Genomic DNA, 23,400 nt, shown 5'->3' on the forward strand with positions numbered 1-23,400 from the left:
CCTCCCAGAAGGTAATATATCACCTTACAGAACATCACAGTGGTGCTTGAAACATTTTTCTGCAAGAAAAAAAATTATTTTTAATAATGAGTCAAGCTCTAGCCTCTGGGGTGTCTTACATAAAAGGTTTTGAAGAAATTAACTTCTAATTTTATTTACCGATATACACACATCTTTAGATCTTCAAAAGTATTCAGGACCCACTCATTTTTCAGTTAGAATGACTCCAAGAGTTTGACATTATGATCTCTGGATGACTTAATTGTAGATCATAAGTGTGTCCAAACTCAACTTCGCTGCCCAGAATTTTTTTTTTTCATTCTCTCCTCTTTCTGGCATGAAGTTACTACAATGCTCATTTGTCTGGTAGCAGGACGAATGGCCAACTCTAGGCATGTACAAGTTGAAGAAGCTATAATTTGCTCCCTGTTTCCTTTGAAGGTCACTAAATTTAATACTGTGATTGCAACCCAGTGCCTTCTATAAATCTCCCGAGAACTGTGATTCCTAAGAAGGCAGATAATTTGGGCAGATATGTTGACCTGTGCACACACGTTGAACAATTATAAATTGTTTCCTTTCATCTGTCTCCGAAGTAATCTCTAGCGGGACTCCAAAATATAAATCCTCTCGAAAGTGAGACCACAGGAGAATAGACCATGAGGATGGGTGGGTTCACCCGCAGTACTGACCCCTCTGTGCAGCTTCAGAGGGTGACAGGTGACGCTGCTGTTCAGCCTTAGCTTCCATCTCCGGCTGCGTTCTTGAAGGCAAACAACGGCAACAAAAACATGTCTCATTTATCCTGTTGGCATCCTTCCCAGTCAATGAATGAGCATGACACTTCTCCCAGGTAACCATCTCAAAGTTTTCTAACTCAGCTGGTGAGTGCAGAAAATGTTTCACATTGGGAAATACACAAGAAAAATCGTTCTTTTGCTCTGTGCCCGGAGGGAAGAGAGGGCATTTGAGACCAAGTTGTGCTGCCTTTGCCTCTCCCGTGTAATCTTTGAGAGCCTGGAGTGGAAAGTTGGCTGATCTCAGGACACACGTGAAGCCAGCAGAATTCTCTGGATCCTCGAACTGGGAGAACAAGGGGTGCACCTGCAGGAATGTAACCTTGTTGGCGTAACAGAGGCTCCTGGCACGGGGCGAGTGGGCACGTCAAAGTACTTGAGGCAGAAGAATGGAGGCAGAGTGACCAACGATGGAGGGTCACGAGAGGAAAAACTACGGGTGAGAGTGATGAGAAGGACAAAGAGACTAAAAGGTACCGAATCCCAAATCCACCTCCCTATAATTTCTCTTGGCCTAAATGGAAAGAGTTCTCCCGATTTTTAATTACCCTTCATTTCAGCGTCCCTCACGCCATCTCCCTATACTGGTTTGCTAGAGCTCCTGTGACAAAGTGCCAGAGACTGGGTGGTTGAAACTGAAATGTATTGTCTCACAGCCCTGGAGGCCAGAAGTCCAAGAGCAGAACGTCAGCAGGGATGTTTCCTTCTGAGGCTGGAGGAAGAACCTGCACCAGGCCACTTTCCTGGCTTCTGGAGGGTGGCAGGGCGGAACGGTTGGCGTTCCTTGGCCAAAGAAACACCGCCTGAACTCTGGACCTGATTTGTGTCTTCATGCTCACATGTCATTCTCTCTGTGTATGTGTCTGTGCATAAATTTCCCCCTTTCATGAAGGATGACAGTCATATTGAATTAGCAGCCGACCCGGTTCTGTATGATCTCATCTTAATTAATTACATCTGCAACAACCCTATTTCCAAATATGGTCATATCCTGAGGCATTGAGGATTAAGACTTCCATGTTAAAATCCGAAGAGGGCATTATTCAACTCGTAACACTCCCTAAAGTAACATTTCTTTTTTTTTTTTTTTTTTTTTTTTTTTTATTTATTTTTGGGACAGAGAGAGACAGAGCATGAACGGGGGAGGGGCAGAGAGAGAGGGAGACACAGAATCAGAAACAGGCTCCAGGCTCCGAGCCATCAGCCCAGAGCCCGACGCGGGGCTCGAACTCACGGACCGCGAGATCGTGACCTGGCTGAAGTCGGACGCTTAACCGACTGCGCCACCCAGGCGCCCCTAAAGTAACATTTCTATAACAATCTGTATCTTCCTTCTCAGGCTGAGGGATCAGGGCTTTACCAATCAGAGTTATAATTAAGGGATAGAGGCTGTTTGATGCAATATAAGACCACAAATTCAAGGATATGTTCAAACTCCAGAAGCAAAAAGGAAAGTAGAGACCAATTAGCTAGGGGTGCCTGGATGGCTCAGACTCTTGATTGCAGCGCAGGTAGTGATCCTAGGGTCGTGGGACCGGGTCCCATGTCAGTCTCTGCACTGAGCATGGAGCCTGCTTGGGGTTCTCTCTCTCTCTCTCTCTCTCTCTCTCTCTCTCTCTCATTAATGCTCTCTCTTTCTCTCTCTCTCTCTCTCAAAAAAAGAAACAAAAACAATTGGCTAAAAACAAAACAAAAACAAAAACAACCAAGTATCAAAGTTAAGAATGAATTTGTGGGGAGCCTGGGTGGCTCAGTCGGTTAAGTGTCTGACTTTGGCTCAGGTCACGATCTCCCAGTTCACAAGTTCAAGCTCCGCGTCCAGGTTCTGTGCTGACAGCTCAGAGCCTGGAGCCTGCTTCAGATTCTGTGTCTCCCTCTCTCTCTCTCTGCCCCTCCCCCACTCTCTCTCACTCACACACACAGACAAATACACTCTCTCTCTCTCTCTCTCAAAAATAATAAACATTAAAAAAAAAGAATGAAGGAAGTTGTAACATTGGATTCAACATAAATATACAAAAAGCAGGGAAGGCTAAATAAATGAAGTACAATTATCAAACTAAGGTTTTGGTATTTTCTCACCCCAAAGGGCTATTCATGCCTTTAAGGATGGATATACAGCCTGTCTCAACTAAGGTTGAGAATGCTGCGTAACAGGAGTTGCACGTTATTTTCTCAAATCCTCAGACTCTTTGAAAAGTAAAGATATTTAGTTTATACTGTGATAGATTGCTAATAGGCTGTGATTTCTAAGATAGCGCCTAAAAAAAGACAATATTTCACTTCAAAACAAGAAGATGCAAAAAATAGATTGATAAGAAATATTCAGTCACACAAAAATAATAAATAAGATGAAAAGAAAAAGAAAAGGCAAATTGAAAGTACAGCAAAATAATGATACATCTAAACTCTAACTATATTAAATGTAAACTGATTAAAGTTGGGGCGCCTGGGTGGCTCAGTCGGTTAAGCGTCCGACTTCGGCTCAGGTCATGATCTCATGGTTCGTGAGTTTGAGTCCTGCGTCGGGCACGTCGGGCTCTGTGCTGACAGCTCAGAGCCTAGAGCCTGTTTCAGATTCTGTGTCTCCCTCTCTCTCTCTCTGACCCTCCCCCGTTCATGCTCTGTCTCTCTCTGTCTCAAAAGTAAATAAACGTTAAAAAAAAAAGATATAAAAAAAATAAACTGATTAAAGTTTCCAGGAAAAAGCAAAGATCATGCAATAGATTTCTAAAATCCCAGCTATATGTTGTGCATAACAGATACATCCCAAACATAAGGATCCAGAAAGGTTGGATAACAGAATTCAAAAACACCTCTGACATGATTCTAACCAAAAGAGAAAATCTGTGGCTCTTATAACATTAGGTAAAATAGACTTTAAGGCAATAAATATTTCTGTAGATAAAGAAGATTCTCTTATAGTTATAAAGGATTTAATTCACCAGGAAGACATAAATATTTTAATTCATATGTGCCTCTAGTGGGCTGAATGGTGGCCCCGAAAAAGGCATTTCCCCATCATAATATCCAGAACCTGTGAATGCTACCTTATTTGGAAAACTTCTCCTGAGGTTGATTAAAAATAAATAAATTAAAATCAAGAAAACCCAAATGCCCAAGATCAAGAATGAAAAATCCTAAACAAATATCAGCATATTGATTCAGCAATTTAATTTTTAACTAGAGTACCTAATGTTCAAGAATAAACCCACTGGGTTCATTCTAAGAATGCAAGCTTGATTTAATATTAGAAATTAATGCACCTCAATGTATCTCCAACAGATACAGATAATCCCAGTAAATGCTGCTGACAAAATTCAACATCTATTCATGAAAAAATCATTTATATAAACAAAGCATCATAGAATTTCCAGAATTTGATAAAGGGTATCTAAAACCCACTTATTATTTGGAAATAGAATGATGAAACTTTTTGCTTTGTAATCAGGAACAGGAAAATAATGTTTGTTAGCACTATTTCTGCTTGAGGTTGTATTGTAAGTTTTATCCAGCATGGTAATACTTTTAAAAATGTATAAAAATTTAAAACAGTTTCTTCAAGTTTACTTGAAGACAGTATGATTGTGTTTGTAGAAAACACAAAATAATCTAAAGACGTTAATTATAAATTATAAATGAGCTTAGTAAGTTTGCTCAATGAGGGTCATATAAAAATACATTGCGTACAAAAATATGCAAATAATATATAAAAATAAAAAGAATATAAGATCTATTGTACTAATATAATTACTATGTTGCACTAGCATCAAGCATTTGGAAAATGAATTTTTCAAAAATTTCACTTATGGTAGTACCAAAAAACATAAAATTCCTAGGAAAAAATTTTACAAAGACCTCGCTTTCTCTGCAATAAAAACTACAGACATAGCTGAGAGAAATCAAAGTATTAAGTAAGTGGAGAGATATTCCATGTTACTAAATTGTAAGATTCAATGAAGTTAATAGGGTCAATATAGTTAGTTAAATGCCAATTCTTCTAGATCAGTGTCAAGATTTAATACATTTCAAATCGAACTCCAGCAGGTGTTTTAAAGTGTGTATGGAATCGGATGGACCTAGTATAACCAAAACAATTTTGTGAGGTGAGAGCAAAGTGTGAGGATTTATACCAACCTGGATTAACACTTGATTAAGACTTACTATAAAGCAATAATAATAAATACGGTTTGGTTTGGACAAAAGACATATACAAGTGCAACAGAAGAGCGAGTCCAGAAACGGGTCTTTTTATCAAGTTGTCAAGGCAATTCAGTGTGGAAGGGAAAGTCTTCAACAAATGATGCGCGATCAAATGGACATCCGGGGAACCTGGGTGTCTCAGTCGGTTGAGCCTCCGACTTTGGCTCAGGTCATGATCTCGCGGTTCGTGAATTCGAGCCCTGCATCGGGCTCTGTGCTGATGGCTCAGAACCTGGACCCTGCTTTGGATTCTGTGTCTCCCTCTCTCTCTGCCCCTCCCCTACTCTCACTCTGTCTCTCTTTCTCAAAAATAAACAAACATTTAAAATTTTTTTAAAAAATGGACATCCAGTAAAAGGGGAAAAAGGGGCACCAACCCTTACTTCACACCACACATAAAAATTAACTCAAAATAGGGGCCCCCCCGGGTAGCTCCGTCACAGGTTTGTGAGTTTGAGCCCCACACCCAGCTTGCTGCTGTCAGCCTGTCAGTGAGGAGCCTGCTTCGGATCCTCCGTCCGCCTCTCTCTGTGCTCACTGTCCCCCACTCGCGCCCTCTCAAAAATAAAGATTAAAAAAACTTAACTGGAAATACATCATAGACCAAAGTGTAAAACCTAAACTACAAAACTCCTAAGAGAAAACAGCAGAAAATGTTTGTGACCCTGTAGTAGGCAAAGATTTCTCAGCTAGAATTCAAAAAGCATAAAGTGGAAAAAGAAAAAAAAAATTTAAACTTTTGTCCCTAGATGTAATTTAAAAGGTATAAAGGCAAAGTCGGGGTGGGAGACAATGTCGACAATACATGCATCTGACAGAGGGTGTGTGGAAAGAATATAGAAAGAGCTGCCACAAATCAATGCTAAGAAGACAAAGTACCCGAGTTTGAAATGGGCAAAGGATTTGAACACTGTACCAAGGAAGACATACAGTGGCCCATAAGCACATGAGCGATGAGTGGCTGGCTGCCAGGGAACAGACAGAGGAAGAAATGGATCACAAAGGACAGGGAATCTGGTGGCGATAATAGAAATGTTTACCCCTTTTGTGGCGATGGTTTCATGGGTATGTACATACATTAAAACTGATCAGGTTGTAGACTTTAAATACACATGGCTTGGGGCACCAGGTGGTTCAGTCGGGTAAGCATCTGACTTCGGCTCAGGTCATGATCTCACTGTTCATGGGTTCGAGCCCCACGTCGGGCTCTGTGCTGACAGCTCGGAGCCTGGAGCCTGCTTCGGAGTCTGTGTCTCCCTCTCTCTCTCTGCCCCTCCCCCCACCACTCGTGTTCTGTCTCTCTCTCTCACTCAAATCTAAATACACATTTAAAAACATTTAAATACACATGGCTTGTTTTACTTCAGTAAAGTTGTACAACCCCTTTACGTACCTATGAAATCGTTTTACATATATATCACAATAAACAAAAAATAGACCTTTTTAAAATTGATGCCGTGGACCATAACATCACAAAATACAAGGGTACAAAGAATAAATGTAACAAAACATGTATAAGACCTCTTCAGAGAAAATCACTAAACTTTATCGGAAGACATTAAAATAAGTGCATTTACCATGTTCGTGGAATCAAAGCTTCGTTATTTTAAAGGTTTTTCAAAGATGTCAGTTCCTCAAATTAGTGATAAATTCAACGCGATCCCAATCGAAACATTAGCAGGTTAATAAGGGCGTGTGCATGAGTGGAAACTGGCCAGTGGATTCGAAGACACAGAAGAAAAAGTAAAGGCCCCGGAATTGCAAGGACACTGACGAAGAACAAAGTGTTGGGACTTGCTTTCCCAGATGCCAAGACTGGTTATCAGTGTCAGGTCATGAAGACAGACACAGTGGTGCTGGTGTGGACATAGAGAAGTTGACGACTGGAACAGAATATACAGCTTACACACACACGCAGAGGCTCACGTGGCTAGTAGAGAAAGGGCAGGGGTAGCGTGGCAAGTAAGTAGGAGACAATGGACTTTTCAGTAAACCACGCAGACATAATTAGACATCCACAGGGGAAACGCGGAATGGAACCCTTGCCTCGCACCGCAAGCAGAAATAAATTCCAGTTTAATTTAAGTGCTCAGTGCCCAAACCAAAAATATAAAACGTTCAGATGATAATAGATGAGAATATTTTTGATGCCAGGTTACTCTGTTCAGGCGGCCCTAACAAAATTCAACAGATTTTTTTTTTTTTCCTTTCTTGCAGTTCTAGAGCCTGGAAGCCCAAGATCAAAGTGCCAGCAGGTTGGTTTCCTCGGAGACCTTTCTCTGGCTTGCAGACGGCCACCCTCTTTGTGCTTCTTCATGACGTCTTTGTGTCCCTCCCTGGTATCTTGGTGTGTGTGTCCACATTTCCTCTTCTTTTTTTTTTTTTTAACTTTATTTAATTTTTTGAGAGAGAGAGAGAGAGAGGAAGTGCGAGCGAGGGAGGTACAGAGAGAGAGAGGGAGACACAGCAGGCTCCAGGCTCTGAGCTGTCAGCACAGAGCCCGATGTGGGACCCAAACTCATGAACCAAGAGATCATGGCCTGAGACGGAAGTCAGATGCTTAACCTACTGAGCCACCCAGGTGCCCCTACACATTTTCTCTTCTGATAAGAACACTAGTCAGATTGGATTAGGGCCCACCCATATGATCTCATTTAATCTTTTTTTTTTTTTAATATGAAATTCATTGTCCATGATCTCATTTAATCTTAATTTCCTCTGTAAAGGCCCTATCTCCAAATGCAGCCACATTATGAGGTCCTGGGGATTAGGGCTTCAAGGTATAAATCTAGGGAGGAGGCCATAATTCAGCCCATAACAGATACCTCGGGGTAGATAAAGACTGCTTAACCAAGACATAAAATGCCAAAACCAGAAAAATCTTGATAAATGTACCTGATTTAAACTTAAGAATTTCTGTTATAAAGCTCATAAAAAGGCAAACTAGAAGAGAACATTTTTGCTACATTTATAACCGACAAGAGACTGTTACACAGAATATATAAAGAATTTCTACAAACCAATAAGAGAAAAAGAAAAAACAAACCTCAAACGGGGAAAACCGGGTAATAGATCAGACCAAGAATGTCAAAAAGAAGAAAATCTAATATCCAAAATACACAACAAAAGGTGCTTCACCTCCTTCATAATCGGGAAAAGCAAATGAAATTGGCAGGACTTGAAGTCTTACAACGTCAAGTGTTGACGAGGACATGTAGCAAAGGAGCATCCCATACAATGCTAAGGGGAGTGTAAAGGGTACAAGTACTGTGTAAAACAACTTGAATTAGCTAAGAAAGTTGAAGATAAACACATCATGTGACTGGGTAGCTTTCTTCTTGGGTATAAACCCAGAGAAACTTCTAGTAGTACACCAGAATATGTGTATACAGGTACAACTGAAAGCAACCTAAATGTCCAACAAAAAATTAACTGGATTTTTTTAGAGGGTGCTGTATTCACTTAATAGAATATTCTTTTTTTTAATGTTTTTATTTATTTTTGAGAGAGAGAGAGACAGAGCATGAGTGGGGGAGGAGCAGAGAGAGAGGAAGACACAGAAGCCAAAGCAGGCTCCAGGTTCTGAGCTGTCAGCACAGAGCTGGACACGGGGCTTGAACTCGTGAACCACAAGATCATGACCTGAACCGAAGTTGGACGCTCAACCGACTGAGCCACCCAGGTGCCCCCATAGAATATTTTATAATAGTGAGAATACGTGAACAACAGTCACACGTAGCATCTTCAAGAAGCTTACAAACAATATTGAGTAAATGCAGTCAGACATAGGATACATTCACTATGGTTTCACGTACGTATAATTCAAAAACAGGATAATCTCAACTAGATTGTTTAGGGATGCATTTCTCAGACACAAAAATATCTCTAAAAAGCAAAGATGTGATTATCGAAAATACCAGGACAGGGGTTCGACTCTGGGGGAACAACAGATGTGAAACGGAAATTTGGAGCCTGGTAATTCTGTGTGCTCAATTCTGTGGCTTTTACAGGAGTGTTTGCTTTATAAGCGTTCATCAAGCAACAATTCATACAGATTGTATGCGCTTTCGGTGTGCTATATTTCAAAACAAAACAAGGAAAAATGATTTACACCAAAAAAAACGCATCTAGGAAGTCCTGGACTTCAAAAATGAAAGCAAGAATTTGTAGGTAGCAGGTAATTCTGTGTAATCTTGCCCAATTGGGTGTCTGTTGTTGGCTGATGGCTTTGATGTCCCAGTCACCAAGAGGGAGACAGATTTAATAGCTGTGTTTAAAGTGTCAGATGCAAGAACAGTAAGAGTCTTCTTTTTTTACTAATTCTCTTCAAGCTCAAGCACCTTCTCGTTATAATGGTCTATTTTCCCATCTATCAGAGACAATTAACCCCACCCCCACCCCCAGCAGCAGCCAAGGTCTTATGCCAGCCACTCCCTCTGGCCCCTGGAATAGACTTCCAGTCTTATCTAAGTGGAGCTGGAATCACCACATGGTCAAGGTAGTCAAGAAAGACAGCCATGACAACAATCTAACAAAAGCAAAGACACAGAACGATGGGACATGTCAGTCGTAGAAAGCAAGCTTAAGGAATTGAGGGCAACAAAAGAACTTTCACAGCCAAGGGATGCACTTCCATTTACAAACTGCATTTTGTTTTTCAGGCAGTGAGTTCATCCTCATTTAAGAACTGAAAATGCAGCTTGCTTTCTCAGGTGCATTATTTCCAAGGGGATGTGAGTGCCCCAGATGGTTCTGCTCACAGTGCCCCATCGATTACCGTGCTCTGCCCCCTGCAAGCCGTGGATCTATTGGAGTCTAACTGACTGGGGACTGTCTGTTTTCAAAGCAACTCTGTCCTGAGTGACACTCACACGAGCCAAATAATGGCGACGGACCAGATAAAAGCTGGCCGTGAGAAATCTCGGTCGCTGGTTATTTCTTCCACAAAACTGAATATATTACTACGGCTATTGTCAACAATCATGGCGTCGACCATGGTCTTCTCACCATCTGGATGACAGCGCCTGAGAACCCAAGTGGGCGGGGGGGGGGGGGTGTGTCTGAGCCACAGTCAGAATGGCAAGGACAGTAATTCGTACCTCTCACGGGATTCGCTGAAAAGCTGAATGAACAAAAGTGAGTAGAAAACAGTAGTCTCAAGGAGGTAAAAGGACTGTGTGCACACTGTTGTGAAATGTTAAGTCAACAATCCCTTGGTGGATTGCTCCTATCGGGCAGGCTGTGAACTCCCAGAGACCTAAGCTAGGAGTGTGAGCGTGTGTGCATGCGTGCACATGTGTGCGGGTTCAGCTTTAAGTGAAGGAAGTGGCCATAGGAGAGGAGGGGGCGAGATAGGCAGGAACGGAGTCCAAAGAAGACACGCAAAAAGGAGACACCACGATCTAACTACCCTTCCGCCGGACAAGCAAACGCTCGGTTGAAGCTTCGAGAAATCAGGGGCCACCGCGGGGTGTTGGGACAAATGCCCCTGCTGCTGTCTGCGAGAATGGACACCCTGGTGACGGCAGCCCACTGTCCAGACCTGCCCTCCCTATCCTCTGCCCTCACCCCTCCCCCGCAGCCCACCTGCTTGCCCCGCAGCTCACATCCCCAGGTCCGGGTGCCTTTGAATCTGCCCAAGGCGCCAAACAACAAGCCAGATAAAAACGAATAGGGAATAACAACCTAAGGAACCCGGACTAAGGAGAAGGCTCCCTTCCTATCAGAATTTCTGGTGCCTTGGGTTAGTTTGGGTCTGCAGAGGACAGGTGTGTGAGGGGCTCAAGGGGAGAGAGCAGGAGGAGGCGTGAGGCTGGGAGGCAGGGCTCTTATTGGGGGGGGGGGGGGTTGGGAGAGAAAAAAAGGGGAGCATGAGTCTCAGACTGCAGGAAAAATGACTCGGCCAAGTTCAGGGGCAATTCTGGGGCCAACGTCACCCATCAGAGGAGTCCTGTGTCATGCCCAGTCACTGGCTCGCTGCGGCCTGCTGGAGGGAGGCCTTGGTGTACATGTGGGGGGAGATGAGAGGGAGCAGCAGAGGGGGCCGTTGGCCAATTACGCTTCCTGGGGCAGGAGACAGATCTGAGCAGCTGCCTTTCAAGAAGCATGTTCCCTACCTAGTGGTCACCTGACATTAAAAATACCCATTTTGGAGGCGCCTGGGGGGCTCAGTCTGTTAAGCCCCCGGCTCTTGATTTCAGCTCAGGTCATGATCTCACGGTTCGCGGGTTCAAGCCCCGAGTCAGGCTCTGTGCTGACAGTACGGAGCCTGCTTGGGATTCTCTCTCTCTCTGCCCCTCCCCTGCTTATGCACGTGCATGGTCGTTCTCTCTCTCTCTCTCAAAGTAAATAAATAAACTTAAAAAAAAATACGCCCCTTCTTATCGTTAAACCCAGCACTGAGGTCACAAACTGACAGCAATGGGCAGAATCCGGCAAAGACGGTTTTTTATTTTTGTTGTGCTTTTGGATCTGAGAACTGAATGATGTTTTTTAAAACTTCTGAGCTAATTACCAACATTTTAAAAGCAAGACATTTTACTTGTTAAAAAAAATCCAGATTTCCAGCTTTTCTTGAAATGAAATGCCTCGGGCCCACATTCCCTGGAGTTGGCAGACAAACAGCATCTGCCGCACGTGTACTTTCCCCCTCCAGTTGGCCACAGTCCCCCCACCCCACCCCGCCGCTCGCTTGCATGGGCTGCCCCTGCACTCATTCGCTTTACTTGGGTCATTTCAACTTTTGACTTGCCTGCATTCGAGCCTGTCAAATATAAGCATTCAAAACTATTTTTTTAAGTTTCTTTATTTTTAGAGATGGGGGGTGGGCAGGGGAAGGGGCAGAGAGGGAGGGAGAGAGAGAGAATCCCAAGGAGGCTCCACACTGTCAGCGCAGAGCCACGTGCAGGGCTCGAACTCACAAACTGAGAATCTAGGCATTTTTGAGGCATGATTCTGTCTGTTTGGATGATTGATGTGACCAAAGGCCTGGAACAGCGCCGGGCACATAGGCTGCTCGGTGAGTGTCTGTGCGATGATGTGGCACGCGCATGGTGTTGGGTGTTGGAAGAAACCGTTGGGGTTGGCCGGCGGTGGAGAAAAAGAACTTGTTTCCAAGTTTTGTCAGGATGTGACCTTGTTCAACCCACACATGATGGAGCTGGCAGCTAGAGGACAAGATGAGCCCCCAGACACAGGAGCGGAGTGCTCTCGTTCTCGGGAACGTGTGGGGCCAGTGTAGCTGCAGAGGGAGCAGAGAGGGTGTGCACGCGGCAGCAGAAGCTTCCCCGTGGCACATCCTCTCACGCGGGAATGCTTTCTTGCTCTCCCACGCTTGGGAGGAAGGAGTAGGTTTGCACACGGCAACCACGCTTATCTCCGCTCCAGCCCCAGCCCTGCACGAAGCATTGCTACAAAATACCCACCGGGCCCCGATCCAGGGCAGCCGGGTGTGAGGGGTCCTCACCCCAGAGCTAACGCACGCTTAGGTGTAATGGAAAGGATCAAGCTCCGTGGCGATGTGATGTGCGCTCCTCAAAGGGCGTGAAAGTGCTTGCGGACAAGTGGTAGAAATCACAGAAGCTCCTGCTGGAGCACAAGTCCCCCGTGGCGTCTCACTAGTCCTGAAAATGACTGCCAGATGGCAGGGGCGAGCAGGCCCCTGCAATCTGATTAGCAGGAGGGACTGGCAAATCCATTAGGAGCAAAGAGGGCTCCTTCAGGTCCATTTGACTTGCTAAAAACAAGCAATGTTAAGTTTTTAAAAATGAGTCCATTTTCCAACTCATCTCTCACTGTCTTACATTTGTTGCAACCATTTCCAGCTAAAAGAGGAGAGGTGTGTGCTTTGAGACCTAACTTTGCTGCTATTAAAAATCAAAGTTGGATGTCAGCCTGACACAGGCAGAGAGCTAGAACCTCTGGATTCTTCGCGACCCGCTCTGTCAGCCTTGTCTGCAGAGAATCAGCCAGGGGAAAGGGGGAGTCGCTCTGATGGATGGAGCACCTTCGGAGCATCGGGCTGTACAGTCCTCTGCACATGTTTGGTCACATAATTCCCTGTTCCAGGGGTTAAGGAGGAGGTGTATAAAGAACCCACTAGAATGCAAAATAGTGCAGCTGTTACGGAAAACAGTAGGGAGGTGCCTCAAAAAAAAAAAAAAATAGAACTCTCAAATGGTCCAGCAAGCCCACTGCTGAGCATTTACCCAAATGAATTGAACTCAAGATCTCCTGAGAAACTTAACAGAAGACCATGGGGCAGGGGAAAGGAAAAAAAAAAAAAAAAGGTTAGAGAGGCAGGGAGCCAAACCATAAGAGACTCTTAAAAACTGAGAACAAACTGAGGGTTGATGGGGGGTGGGAGGGAGGGGAGGGTGGGGGATGGGCATCGAGGAGGGCACCTGTTGGGATGAGCACTGGGTGTTGTATGGAAACCAATTTGACAATAAATTTCATATTAAAAAAATAAAAAAAAAAAAGAAATAGATTGCCTATATAAATCTAGTTTATCAATTGCTCTTCATATCAGTTTTAATATCCTGCTGGTTCCCTCACTAATTACCAAGTTAAATAAAATTTTTGACCTGTGTTCGTTTTCTTATTTAAAAACAAAAAGAAATCAAGATCTCAAAGGCAACCTACTGAATGGAAAAAAATATGTTTGCAAATCATGTCTCTGATAGGCGGTTAATCTCCAAAATATAGACGAACCCCTACGAACTCAATAGCAAAAAGACAAACGATCCAATTAAAAATGGGCAGAAGATCTAAATACACAGAGTTTTAAGGAAAACATACAGAGGACTGACAGGTATTCGAAAGATGCTCAGTATCACTCATCATCAGGGAAATGCAAATCGAAACCACCGTGAGATATCACCTCACACCTGGCAGAATGGCTATGACCAAAAAGATAAGAAATATCTTATTTCATGCTCTGGTGAGCACGTGGGGAAAAAGGGAACCCTTGTGCACTGTTGGTGGGAATGCAGACTGGTGCAGCCGCTGTGGAAAACCTCAAAATGGAGAGTCCTCAAAAATAAAAAATAGAACTATGCTACGACCCAGCAATTTCACTTCTGGGTATTTAACTAAAGAAAACAAAAATGCTTATTTGAAAAGACATCTGCACTCCCATATTCATTACAACATTATTTGTAATAGCCAAGACATGAAAACAATTTAACTGTCCATTGACGGATGAACAGATAAACAAGATATAGTATATATACCATGGAATACTCTTCAGCCATGACAAAGAATGAAATCCCGCCATTTGTGGTAACATGAGTGGACCTTGAGGGCATTGTGTTAAGTGAAATAAGTCAGAGAAAGATGAAAACAATATAATCTCACTTACATGTGGAATCAAAAAAAAAAAAAACAAAACCAATCTCATCGATACAGAGAACAGATTAGATTGGTGGTTGCCAGAAGTGAGGGTTGGAAGATGGGCCAAATAGGTGAAGAGGGTCAAAGGGTAAAAACTTCTAGTTATAAAATAAATAAACTCTAAGGATACAATGTACCGCATGGTGACTATAGTTAATAATACTGTATTGCACAATTGAATGTTGCCAAGAGAGTAAATCTTACAAGTTTCCATCAGAGGAAAAAACATTTGTAACTCTGCGTGGTGGTGGACGTTAACTATACTCATTGGGGTGATGATTTCACAATATGCAAATACTGAGTCATTATGTTGCACACCTGAAAGTAACATAATGTGAAATGTCAATTGTACCTTCATTAAAAAAAAAAGATCTCCAGGAGATATCTGGAGTCCCGTGTTCATTACAGCATTATCCGCAATAGCCAAGACATGGAAACAACCTCAATGTCCTCTGACAGGTGAATGGATAAAGACACACTATGTATACATACAATGAAATACTATTCGGCCATTTACAAGAAGGATATTCTGCAGTATGCAATATGGACAACCTCTGAGGATGTTGTACCAAGTGACACTGTCCAATCACAAAAAGACAACACTGCCTCATTCCACTTACGTGAGCTATCTGAACTAGTCGAACTCCTAGACTCGGAGAATGGGATGCTGGCTGCCAGGATGGGGGGTGACGAGTTACTAATCCACGGTCGTGAAGTTTCTGTCAAGCAAGATGAACAGCTGAACAGATCTGCCGGACAACACTGTACCTCTAGTCGACGATAATGTATTGGACACTTAAAACTTTGTTAAGGGGCGCCTGGGTGGCTCAGTCAGTTAAGCAGCTGACTTCGGCTCAGGCCATGATCTCGCGGTTCGTGGGTTCGAGCCCCATGTCGGGCTCTGTGCTGACAGCTCAGAGCCTGGAGCCTGCTTCCGATTCTGTGTCTCCCTCTCTCTCTCTCTTCCTCCCCTGCTCATTCTCTGTCTCTCTGTGTCTCTCAAAAATAAATAAACGTTAAAAAAAATTAAAACAAAACAAAACTTTGTTAAGACAGTAGATCTCATGGAAAGTGCTCTTTCCCTGACATGGCTCCCTAGCTCTACCCCACCTCTGTCTTGAGTCTTATTACTATATATCCCATCAGCCAATAGATTTTAGAACTTTATCTTCTATAGAGCATATAATGGAAACAAGGAACAGATTTCTCCTGAATTAAAAATATACTGCAACATTAAATAGACTTTTCAAGCCAAACACTTTCGCCCAAACAAGAGTCTGATGCAGGCTTTGCCGACCTAATTGCACAGAGAGCTGTTGAGGCCCAAAGATCATCACCGACATTTTCTCCCTACTGCTGGGATCTAACTTTGTATTTTTCGACCTCTGTTTCTTGAGGACTTCCCTCTCAGTAGTCAATACTCAACAATCTGTTTTCCAAACACATAGCTTCAAAACCATGGAAGCCGCGAATAAGAGAAAACTATGAAGATGATCATATAAATGGCAATCATTTGTGTTGGCATCACCTTAGTGGTGATGCTGGTAAGCAAAGGCCTGTCTGAACACACTCTTCTCTTCAAAAGCTCTGGCCAATAAAGAAAATCCTCCCAGGACGCTCAGCCTAATACACTCCAGGGTCTGGTCTCAACGAATGGCAAAGCATGTCACCAGTGACAGGCAGAAGACTGGATTCTTTGGCCAAAGCTAGAGCCTAGTGCTGAGACCAAACAGGGGTTTTCTCATCTGAACCCTAGTTTTCCCACCCGCCCCCCACAATCGAAGACAACTGGTCTCACAAGAGTGAGCTGCAACAAAACAAGCTAAGGACAACCTTCCCTGGGGTAGGAAGCAGGAACCCTATCCTACCGTGCCTCCTCTGGGCAGAAGGCACAGACCAGCACTTGTACTCAAACATACATCTGAGGGAGCAGTCAGGGGTCCCTGTCCGGCCCACCATTTGTGTAAGAAAGAGAGGCAAGAAAGGGAGCATATCCATGCCAACTCTCCCACCCCATGAAAAGAGATAGCTTCTGTAGAAGTTTTCATTCGTTTCCTGGAAGGCAAGGTGGCCTACCTTACAGCTCCACATTATCACTCAGTACCTACACACCTAGAAGATTAAACCCATTAATGCAATGGTAAAGAAGAAAGGCATTCCTTGCCGCGCCAGAAACTGTGAGGCATTCCAGAAAGATGGCAAGCGACAGGGCACAGTTGGAGGAGCAAGACCCACAGGAGGGCCCTGCGACAAGAAGACAGAGGGACGCCACATTGCCCCAGGAGCAAGCAGCCAGTCTGGGGCTGCGATCACAGGGGCACCGGCCAGGTGAAACCCCGTGGCAACTCAACAAAGGAGGAGGATGGTTGACCTCCGTGTACCTTCTCCTGTCCTCAGGTCAGGGTGGCACCACCTCCAGGCGGATGAAGGAAGAGCAGGATCTGGACCAAGGGAAGTAATTCCGGAAGATCAGTCTGGCTGCTCGGTGGAGAACAGACTGTATGAGGTGCCCGGGCAAAGCAGGAGGCTGGTGAGTGTGGCTGTAGACTCCCAGGGAACAGATAATGGCGGCCTGGACTAGATTGTGAGCGGTAGAATGGAGAGGAAGACATCGAGTCAAGGGACATTCGGGACGTGAAACCAACAAAACAAGCTCATGGAGGGGTGTCTGGGTGGCTCGGTCGGTTAGGTGTCTGCCTTTGGCTCAGATCATGATCTCAGGGTTAGTGGGTTCGAGCCCCACACTGGGCTCTGTGGTGACAGTGCAGAGCCGGCTTCAAATCCTCTGTCCCCCTCTTGCTCTCTGCCCCTCCCCTGCTTGTTCTCTCTCTCTCTCTCTGTCTCTGTGTCCATGTCTCTCTCTTCCTCTCTCAAAAATAAATAAATAAATACATACATACATACATACATACATACATACAAGGTCATGGACTATGGAAGACTGAATTTCCCACTCAGCTTGTGGATGTGTAAGGCAATGCCCTTAGCACACTTCAGCCCTACTTACCTCCCAAAGTTTATGCTGTTCTCCTCATGTTTGTAGTCAACACGCATATTAAACATCTCAATACATTATTCTTGTTGATTTTTGCCGGTACACATTTCTGTTTCTGTTGGTCTCCCTTTCAGCACTGCATGTCTCCATCTGGGATCACTTTCCTCCTGACTGAAAAACTCCCTCCGTCACGTCCTTCGGTGAAGATGTGCTCTGGGAAAGTCATCCTAATTTTTGCTTCTCTGAAAGTGTTTTTATTCCACCTTCATTTTTGAAGAATATCGCCACGAGTGAAAGGATTCTAGGCTTCTTTCATTGCTTTGAGGAAATTATTCAATTGCGTTGAGACTCCCATGATTTCCCATCAGAAGTCAGCTGTTGATCTTGCTATTTCAAAGAACTGTCTTTTCAACACCTCTGACTGTTTTTAAGATTTCCTTTTATCTTTGGTCTTCAGAAATTACAGTGACGTGTCCAAGGCAGTTTCCTTTGTATTTATCCTCTTGGGGCTCACCAGCTTGATTCTGAGGATAGATGTCTTTGAACATTTTTTGGAAGTTTTGTGAAATTCTTGGCCATGATTCCTTCAAGTATTGCTTATGCCCATTGCGTCTTTCTCCTATCTTTGTGGAACTACAATTATACCCTTTCACTATGTTCCATGTGGCTCTTACTTTCTCTTCTTCCCATCTAATCTTTTGACTTTTTGTGCTAGCCTTTCACAGACTTGTTTCTGGCTCACCAATTCTCTCTACAGTACCTCAATATAATGTTATGCCCATTCACTGAGATCTGAATTTAATTTATTTTTGTTTTTCTATTATAGAATTCCAATGTTTCCTTTCTGTGGTTTCTAGTTCCCTGCTGAAATTCTTCATCTTGTAATTTTATGTCTTGAACACATTAATTATATGTATTTGGCGTTCCTGTATAAGAACTCTATTTTTTACTGTTTAATTATGTTTTTCTCTTGGTTTTGGTCAAGTCTTACCCTTTTGTATACCTGGAGAGTTTTTTTTTAATTGAGTGCCAATGTTGTGTTCATACACAATTTTTCATAAAATTATATAGGCATTCAAGGCTTTGGATAAGATTATCATCATCCAGAGTGGATTTAATTTTTCCCCTCACAGATCATTTTACCCCTGTCTGGGGATTAAGCTGGCTGGGAGTTGGTTTTTAGCCTTTGTAACTTCTGCAATGTTTCCAATTCAGCCTTACTCTGAGGGTGTAGCCTTCTGCATAACAACAAAAAGCCTGGAGTAAGTGACTTCTTCTTAGAAGGTCCTACACTATAGTTTTCCACCCTTCAGCCTTGTGACACTACCAAAAGCTTTGCTCAGAAACTTAACCTCTCAGATGTCACTTTTTTTTTCTGATTCTGCATTTGCCTTGTGGGCAAAAACAGCTCCAAACACCAGACACCTCTCTTCATTTTTCATTTTTTCTGTATCTTAGTCCTACAAAGGCTCACTGCTTCTATGGCTCTTTGAAGCATTCAAATACAGGTCTGCATATGCGTGTGTGCATGTGTGTTCTGGTTTTTTTCTTTACTCCCCATCAATCCAAAACCACCTAGTCAGCCAAAAGCAGAAGGTGGCAAAGGATGATGCTTATGTTTCTGACTTGCTTAATAGAATTAATGATCGTGTCATGCACCTTAACAGGGAATTGTAGAAAAGAACTCTGTACAGGAAAGAGTTACCATAGCAGGCCTCACTGCTATCCTTTGAAAGGCCTCTTTAGAAGGTTGGACCCTCTGTGTCATCTGGGAGCTTGATTTCAGGTAGGTTTCTGCCATTAACTGATAAGAATGGCTCACTGTACCTAAACCAGGTTAATAACAATTGGTTTCAGCTGAACATCTGCTTTCCTTCTTGGAGTCTGGAATTTGAGTACGTGCCAGGCAGGGGGTACATATGTGATCAGCTCCCAATAACAATCCTGGGCATTGAAGCTCTAATGAGCTTCCCTCGATGGCAACATTCCACACATGTTGTCATAACTCACTGCTGGGAGAAATTAAGTGCATCCCGTGTGGATCCACTGGGAGAGGACTCTTGAAAGCTAGCACCAGATTTCCCCCAGACTTCACCCCGTGTGCCATTTCCTTTGCTGATCGTGATTGGTATTCTTTCTCTATAATAGATCACAGCCATGGGCATGATTATATTCTCAGTCCTTAGTCCTTCTAGTGGATCACTGGTCTTAAGGACCTTTCAACACAGACCAATTGTTTTGGGGAAAATAATGATTTCAGACTTGGCTGGACTAAGTTTGAGGTATTCTTTTTATCTTACTTGACCTGTTATTTATTCATTGTTTTACCAAATACTTCTTTGATTCTCGTTTGATCTTTCCACTGCACCAACATCACTGACCATCCATCTTTCTAGAAACATGACTACCTTTGCCTTTTATAACACAGCCACCACCAGGTTTACGTCTTATTCTCTCCCTCTGGCAAACTTACAAGCACCTGACTTTAGATTCCTGGGTCCTCATTTCTTCTTACTTGGTCCACTCTGCCTGGGCAATGTCATCCACACCTACTGCTTCAAATACCTCTTATCAAAAAGGGATTCACGTTTACAGTTTTGACCACGATCTCTCTCCCTTTCAGGCTTTATAACTGGATATTCCTCAGCCTACCTATCTCTCAGGTATCTCAGAGTTACCTCAAATGCTGGGTCATGCCAGAATCCTCAGAAGAAAAGCAGTCCACATGCTTTGCGTCACTACACCTACTCTCTTCCACTTTTCCCTACCTCCTGTTCCTGAATGGGCCTGCACCCTTGGTCTCTTGTGTGTTAGCTATCACATGGTGTCTTTGAGGTTTGGACAACAAGACTTTATCGAGTGCCTACTACACATTCTGCTAGACACTAAGGATATGATGAGGAATAACGCACAGACTCACTCTTCAAGGGCTATACAGACTAATAAATAATGGCAGACAGAAAAGTAAACAAGTACCAAAAAGTATGATGCCTGTGATTACAGAACAAAGTCGAGACTACTGTGAGCCCACAAAAGGGTAAGTGATAAGATTTCCCAGAAGATGGCGGGAAAGTTACTTGAGCTACTTTTTGAAAGCTCAGTCCGTTCTCCACAAAAATAGGAACGGTCAAATGTACGACAGGGAGAAAGAGATCTGTCAAAGTCACTATTCCTGTGGAAAAAGCCACAACAGAAAATGGCCCAGGAACTCATTTAAAATTCAGGGTATTAATTCTCTTAAAATAGCAATCATTTGAAAACCCAAGTACCAGAAGAGTCTAAGGAAATAAGAAAGAACTAATGTTTCTAGTTTTGCTGAGTGATGCAGGGTTTGAATGATTAAGTTTCTGGACAGGTCTGTCTCTGTCGGATCTCATGAGAGCAGCTGGTATGCACCCTTCTTTCATGAAAGTAAGAGATGAGAGCAAAATTCAAGCTCTAGGAGACAACCAAATGAATGAGAGCAAAAAGGATTGTCAGGGGAAATCATAAAAAGGAAGGAATTAAGATAAGGAAGCCAATCAAAGATCCCAACTGGAGAAGCGAGATATCTTCCCTAGATAATTTTTTTTTAAGATTTGTTTTTAAGTCATCTCTACACCCAACATGGGGCTCAGACTCATGACCCCAAGATCAAGAGTCTCATGCTCTACTGACTGAGCCAGCCAGGAGCTCCATTCCCCAGACAATTATTTTTTCCCCCAGATAATTCTTGAACACTACAAGCTGGATAAAGGAGAGGCGCTTGGGCAGTGCCTCCGTTTGACCATGTCCTTTCCAAGGTTGGCCAAAGAACAGTTGTTATTTCAGAGGTTGGCTGTGTTCACACTGACATCATGTTTTCCTGTGGCCAATGCCGCAGTTACTACTCACAGCAAGGGATGGGTGATGAATGACTTTCTGGTAGCATTAAAATCACACCACAGTGTCCACTCTGCCTGACCCAACTACATTCCTGGATACAGACATAAGAACCCCAGGCCCTGGCTAATCAGAGCAACAGAGTCCCTCTTTCTTGTCCCCCACTGCTCAGACTTAGCCCGGGGGGGAGCACATTCTATGGGAGGAATTTTGCCCCACAAATTTTGTCACCTCATGAGTAAAAAGTGACCCATGAGGGGCATCTGGGTAGCTCAGTTGGTTAAGCATCCCACTCTTGGTTTCACCTCAGGTCATGATCTCACAGTTTGGGAGTTCACGTCCTGTGCCAGGCTCTGTGCTGGCAGTGTGGAGCCTGCTTGGGATTCTCTCTCTCCTTCTCTCTCTACCACTCCCCTGCTCACTCATACTCCCTCTTTCGCTCGCTCTCTCTCTCTCTCTCTCCCTCAAAATAAATAAACTTAAAAAAATTTTAAGTGCCACCTGAAATCTTTTCTCTGCCCAAAATAGTGCCCAAAGGAGAATACTAACTCAGTAAGTGGTTGTTCAGTTCACCACTGTCAAGCATTTTCTGTGGGCAAGTGGCTACCATAAAATGCACTGAACATTTTAACCTGTCCAAGACATGATCTCTACGCACATCTTTAGAAATGAACAATTCAACCAAAGTATTAAAATTAGTCTACCTTCAGCAAACCCAAGGATCAAAGAGTAAATCTCCAATATGGACATATGCTCAGGGCAGAAAAAAAAAATCAATAGAAATAAAGTGATTGCAAATAATCTTGACTCATGGCTGACTTCAAAAATATAGATTTTATTATATAATAAAGTTATATATGTGTTTATAAGTATACTAATATAATATATAGTCTTTTTCTCTAGATCAACAAAAATAACTTTATTTATGTATACTTATTTTTGCTTCCAGGTTTATAGACCCTTTTTATAGCACTGTGGTCTTGAAAAACAAGAAAGAAAATATTTCCTGCAATTTTTCTCAAAAGGTTCCATATGGTTCAGAGAACTTAGCAATAGGCATATAGACATAGCAGTGTAATTCACACCCAACTATGTAATTTTTTACTTTCTAGACTATTACCATTAGCTGGATTGAAGGATGAATTCCCCAGAGCAGTTCACACCAACAAAGACAGAATCATATATATGGCCACAGGTTCTAATTTTCATAATAATTTTCCCTTTTGAGAAAGTCCACTGCTGAAGCCAGCGGAATAATAATACTAATTCAAAACCCCAAACCCTAATACAATGTTCCACCCATCACTCTGGGTAACAGAACGAGCAGGCTGGACTTAGACATTCAATCAGGTATTTCCAAATAGCCCTCACCCTTTCTTTTTTCCATTGCCCTTACAACAACTTTGGGATTTTCTATCTAAAACTGAAATATGATACATGAATACAAAGAAAGACAGACATGTCCAGAAATAAATTTCACCGGTACATTTACCCCACCTTCAGGCCACTAATCAAAGATTGTTTAGGTAGATTAATTAAACAGTTTAATTATAGCACGTGAAGAAATAATTTGTTAATTAAGTTGGGGAAATATTATATGCAGGCAAAAGATCATAATTACACTATCTGTCAGGCACAACCATATTGACTTGGAGAAATAGCACGTTTAATCCTAAAATTCACTGGTGCCCTGTTATCGTTAAGTCATCCATTAATTCCATTAATCATTAATCTGACAGATAATGTTCTGGCCTAATTATAAATGCAACCATTTCTGAGCATTTATGGCACATCAGGACCGCTAAACTTCAAAGACATCATCATTCAGATAATCCTCGTGGCAACCCAGTGAGATAGGACTCTTCGGATTCTCATTTTATATATGAGAAAACAAAGAATTCAGAAGGCTACACAACTTGTCTTGAATTTGAAACTAATGAGTGGAGGTCCTGAGATCAATGTGGCACCCGCCTCTGGAACCCACTGTGCTATCCCCTGACAAACCTTCCCCAACATTTCTCTCTGGCATATTCTCTTTGTCTCTGATGGGCCCTCAGGACTCCAGGCTGGCAGGCTCCTAAAAGGCTCCTAAAAGGCTCCCCTTAGATTCCACATAGCCCAAAGAATCTAGCCTACTCTCTTCGTGCCCTG

General features: G+C 43.0%; 1 long non-coding RNA gene across 2 annotated transcripts in view; it reads right to left on the bottom strand.

Moving 5' to 3' along the window:
• LOC131503821 (uncharacterized) overlaps positions 1-23,400 on the bottom strand; it is an 85,383-nt gene that overhangs the window by 23,560 nt on the left and 38,423 nt on the right. The window contains exon 1 of one of the 2 annotated variants that reach the window (XR_009257629.1): positions 17,401-18,928. The exons of the other annotated variant lie outside the window; for it this stretch is intronic. This is a non-coding gene — a long non-coding RNA (uncharacterized LOC131503821). Of the gene's footprint in view, positions 1-17,400; positions 18,929-23,400 lie in introns of those variants that run through there. 2 annotated transcript variants of the gene reach the window in all.

This window comes from Neofelis nebulosa, chromosome 1 (assembly GCF_028018385.1).
Source record: "Neofelis nebulosa isolate mNeoNeb1 chromosome 1, mNeoNeb1.pri, whole genome shotgun sequence".
In the NCBI taxonomy this organism is placed as follows: domain Eukaryota; kingdom Metazoa; phylum Chordata; class Mammalia; order Carnivora; family Felidae; genus Neofelis; species Neofelis nebulosa.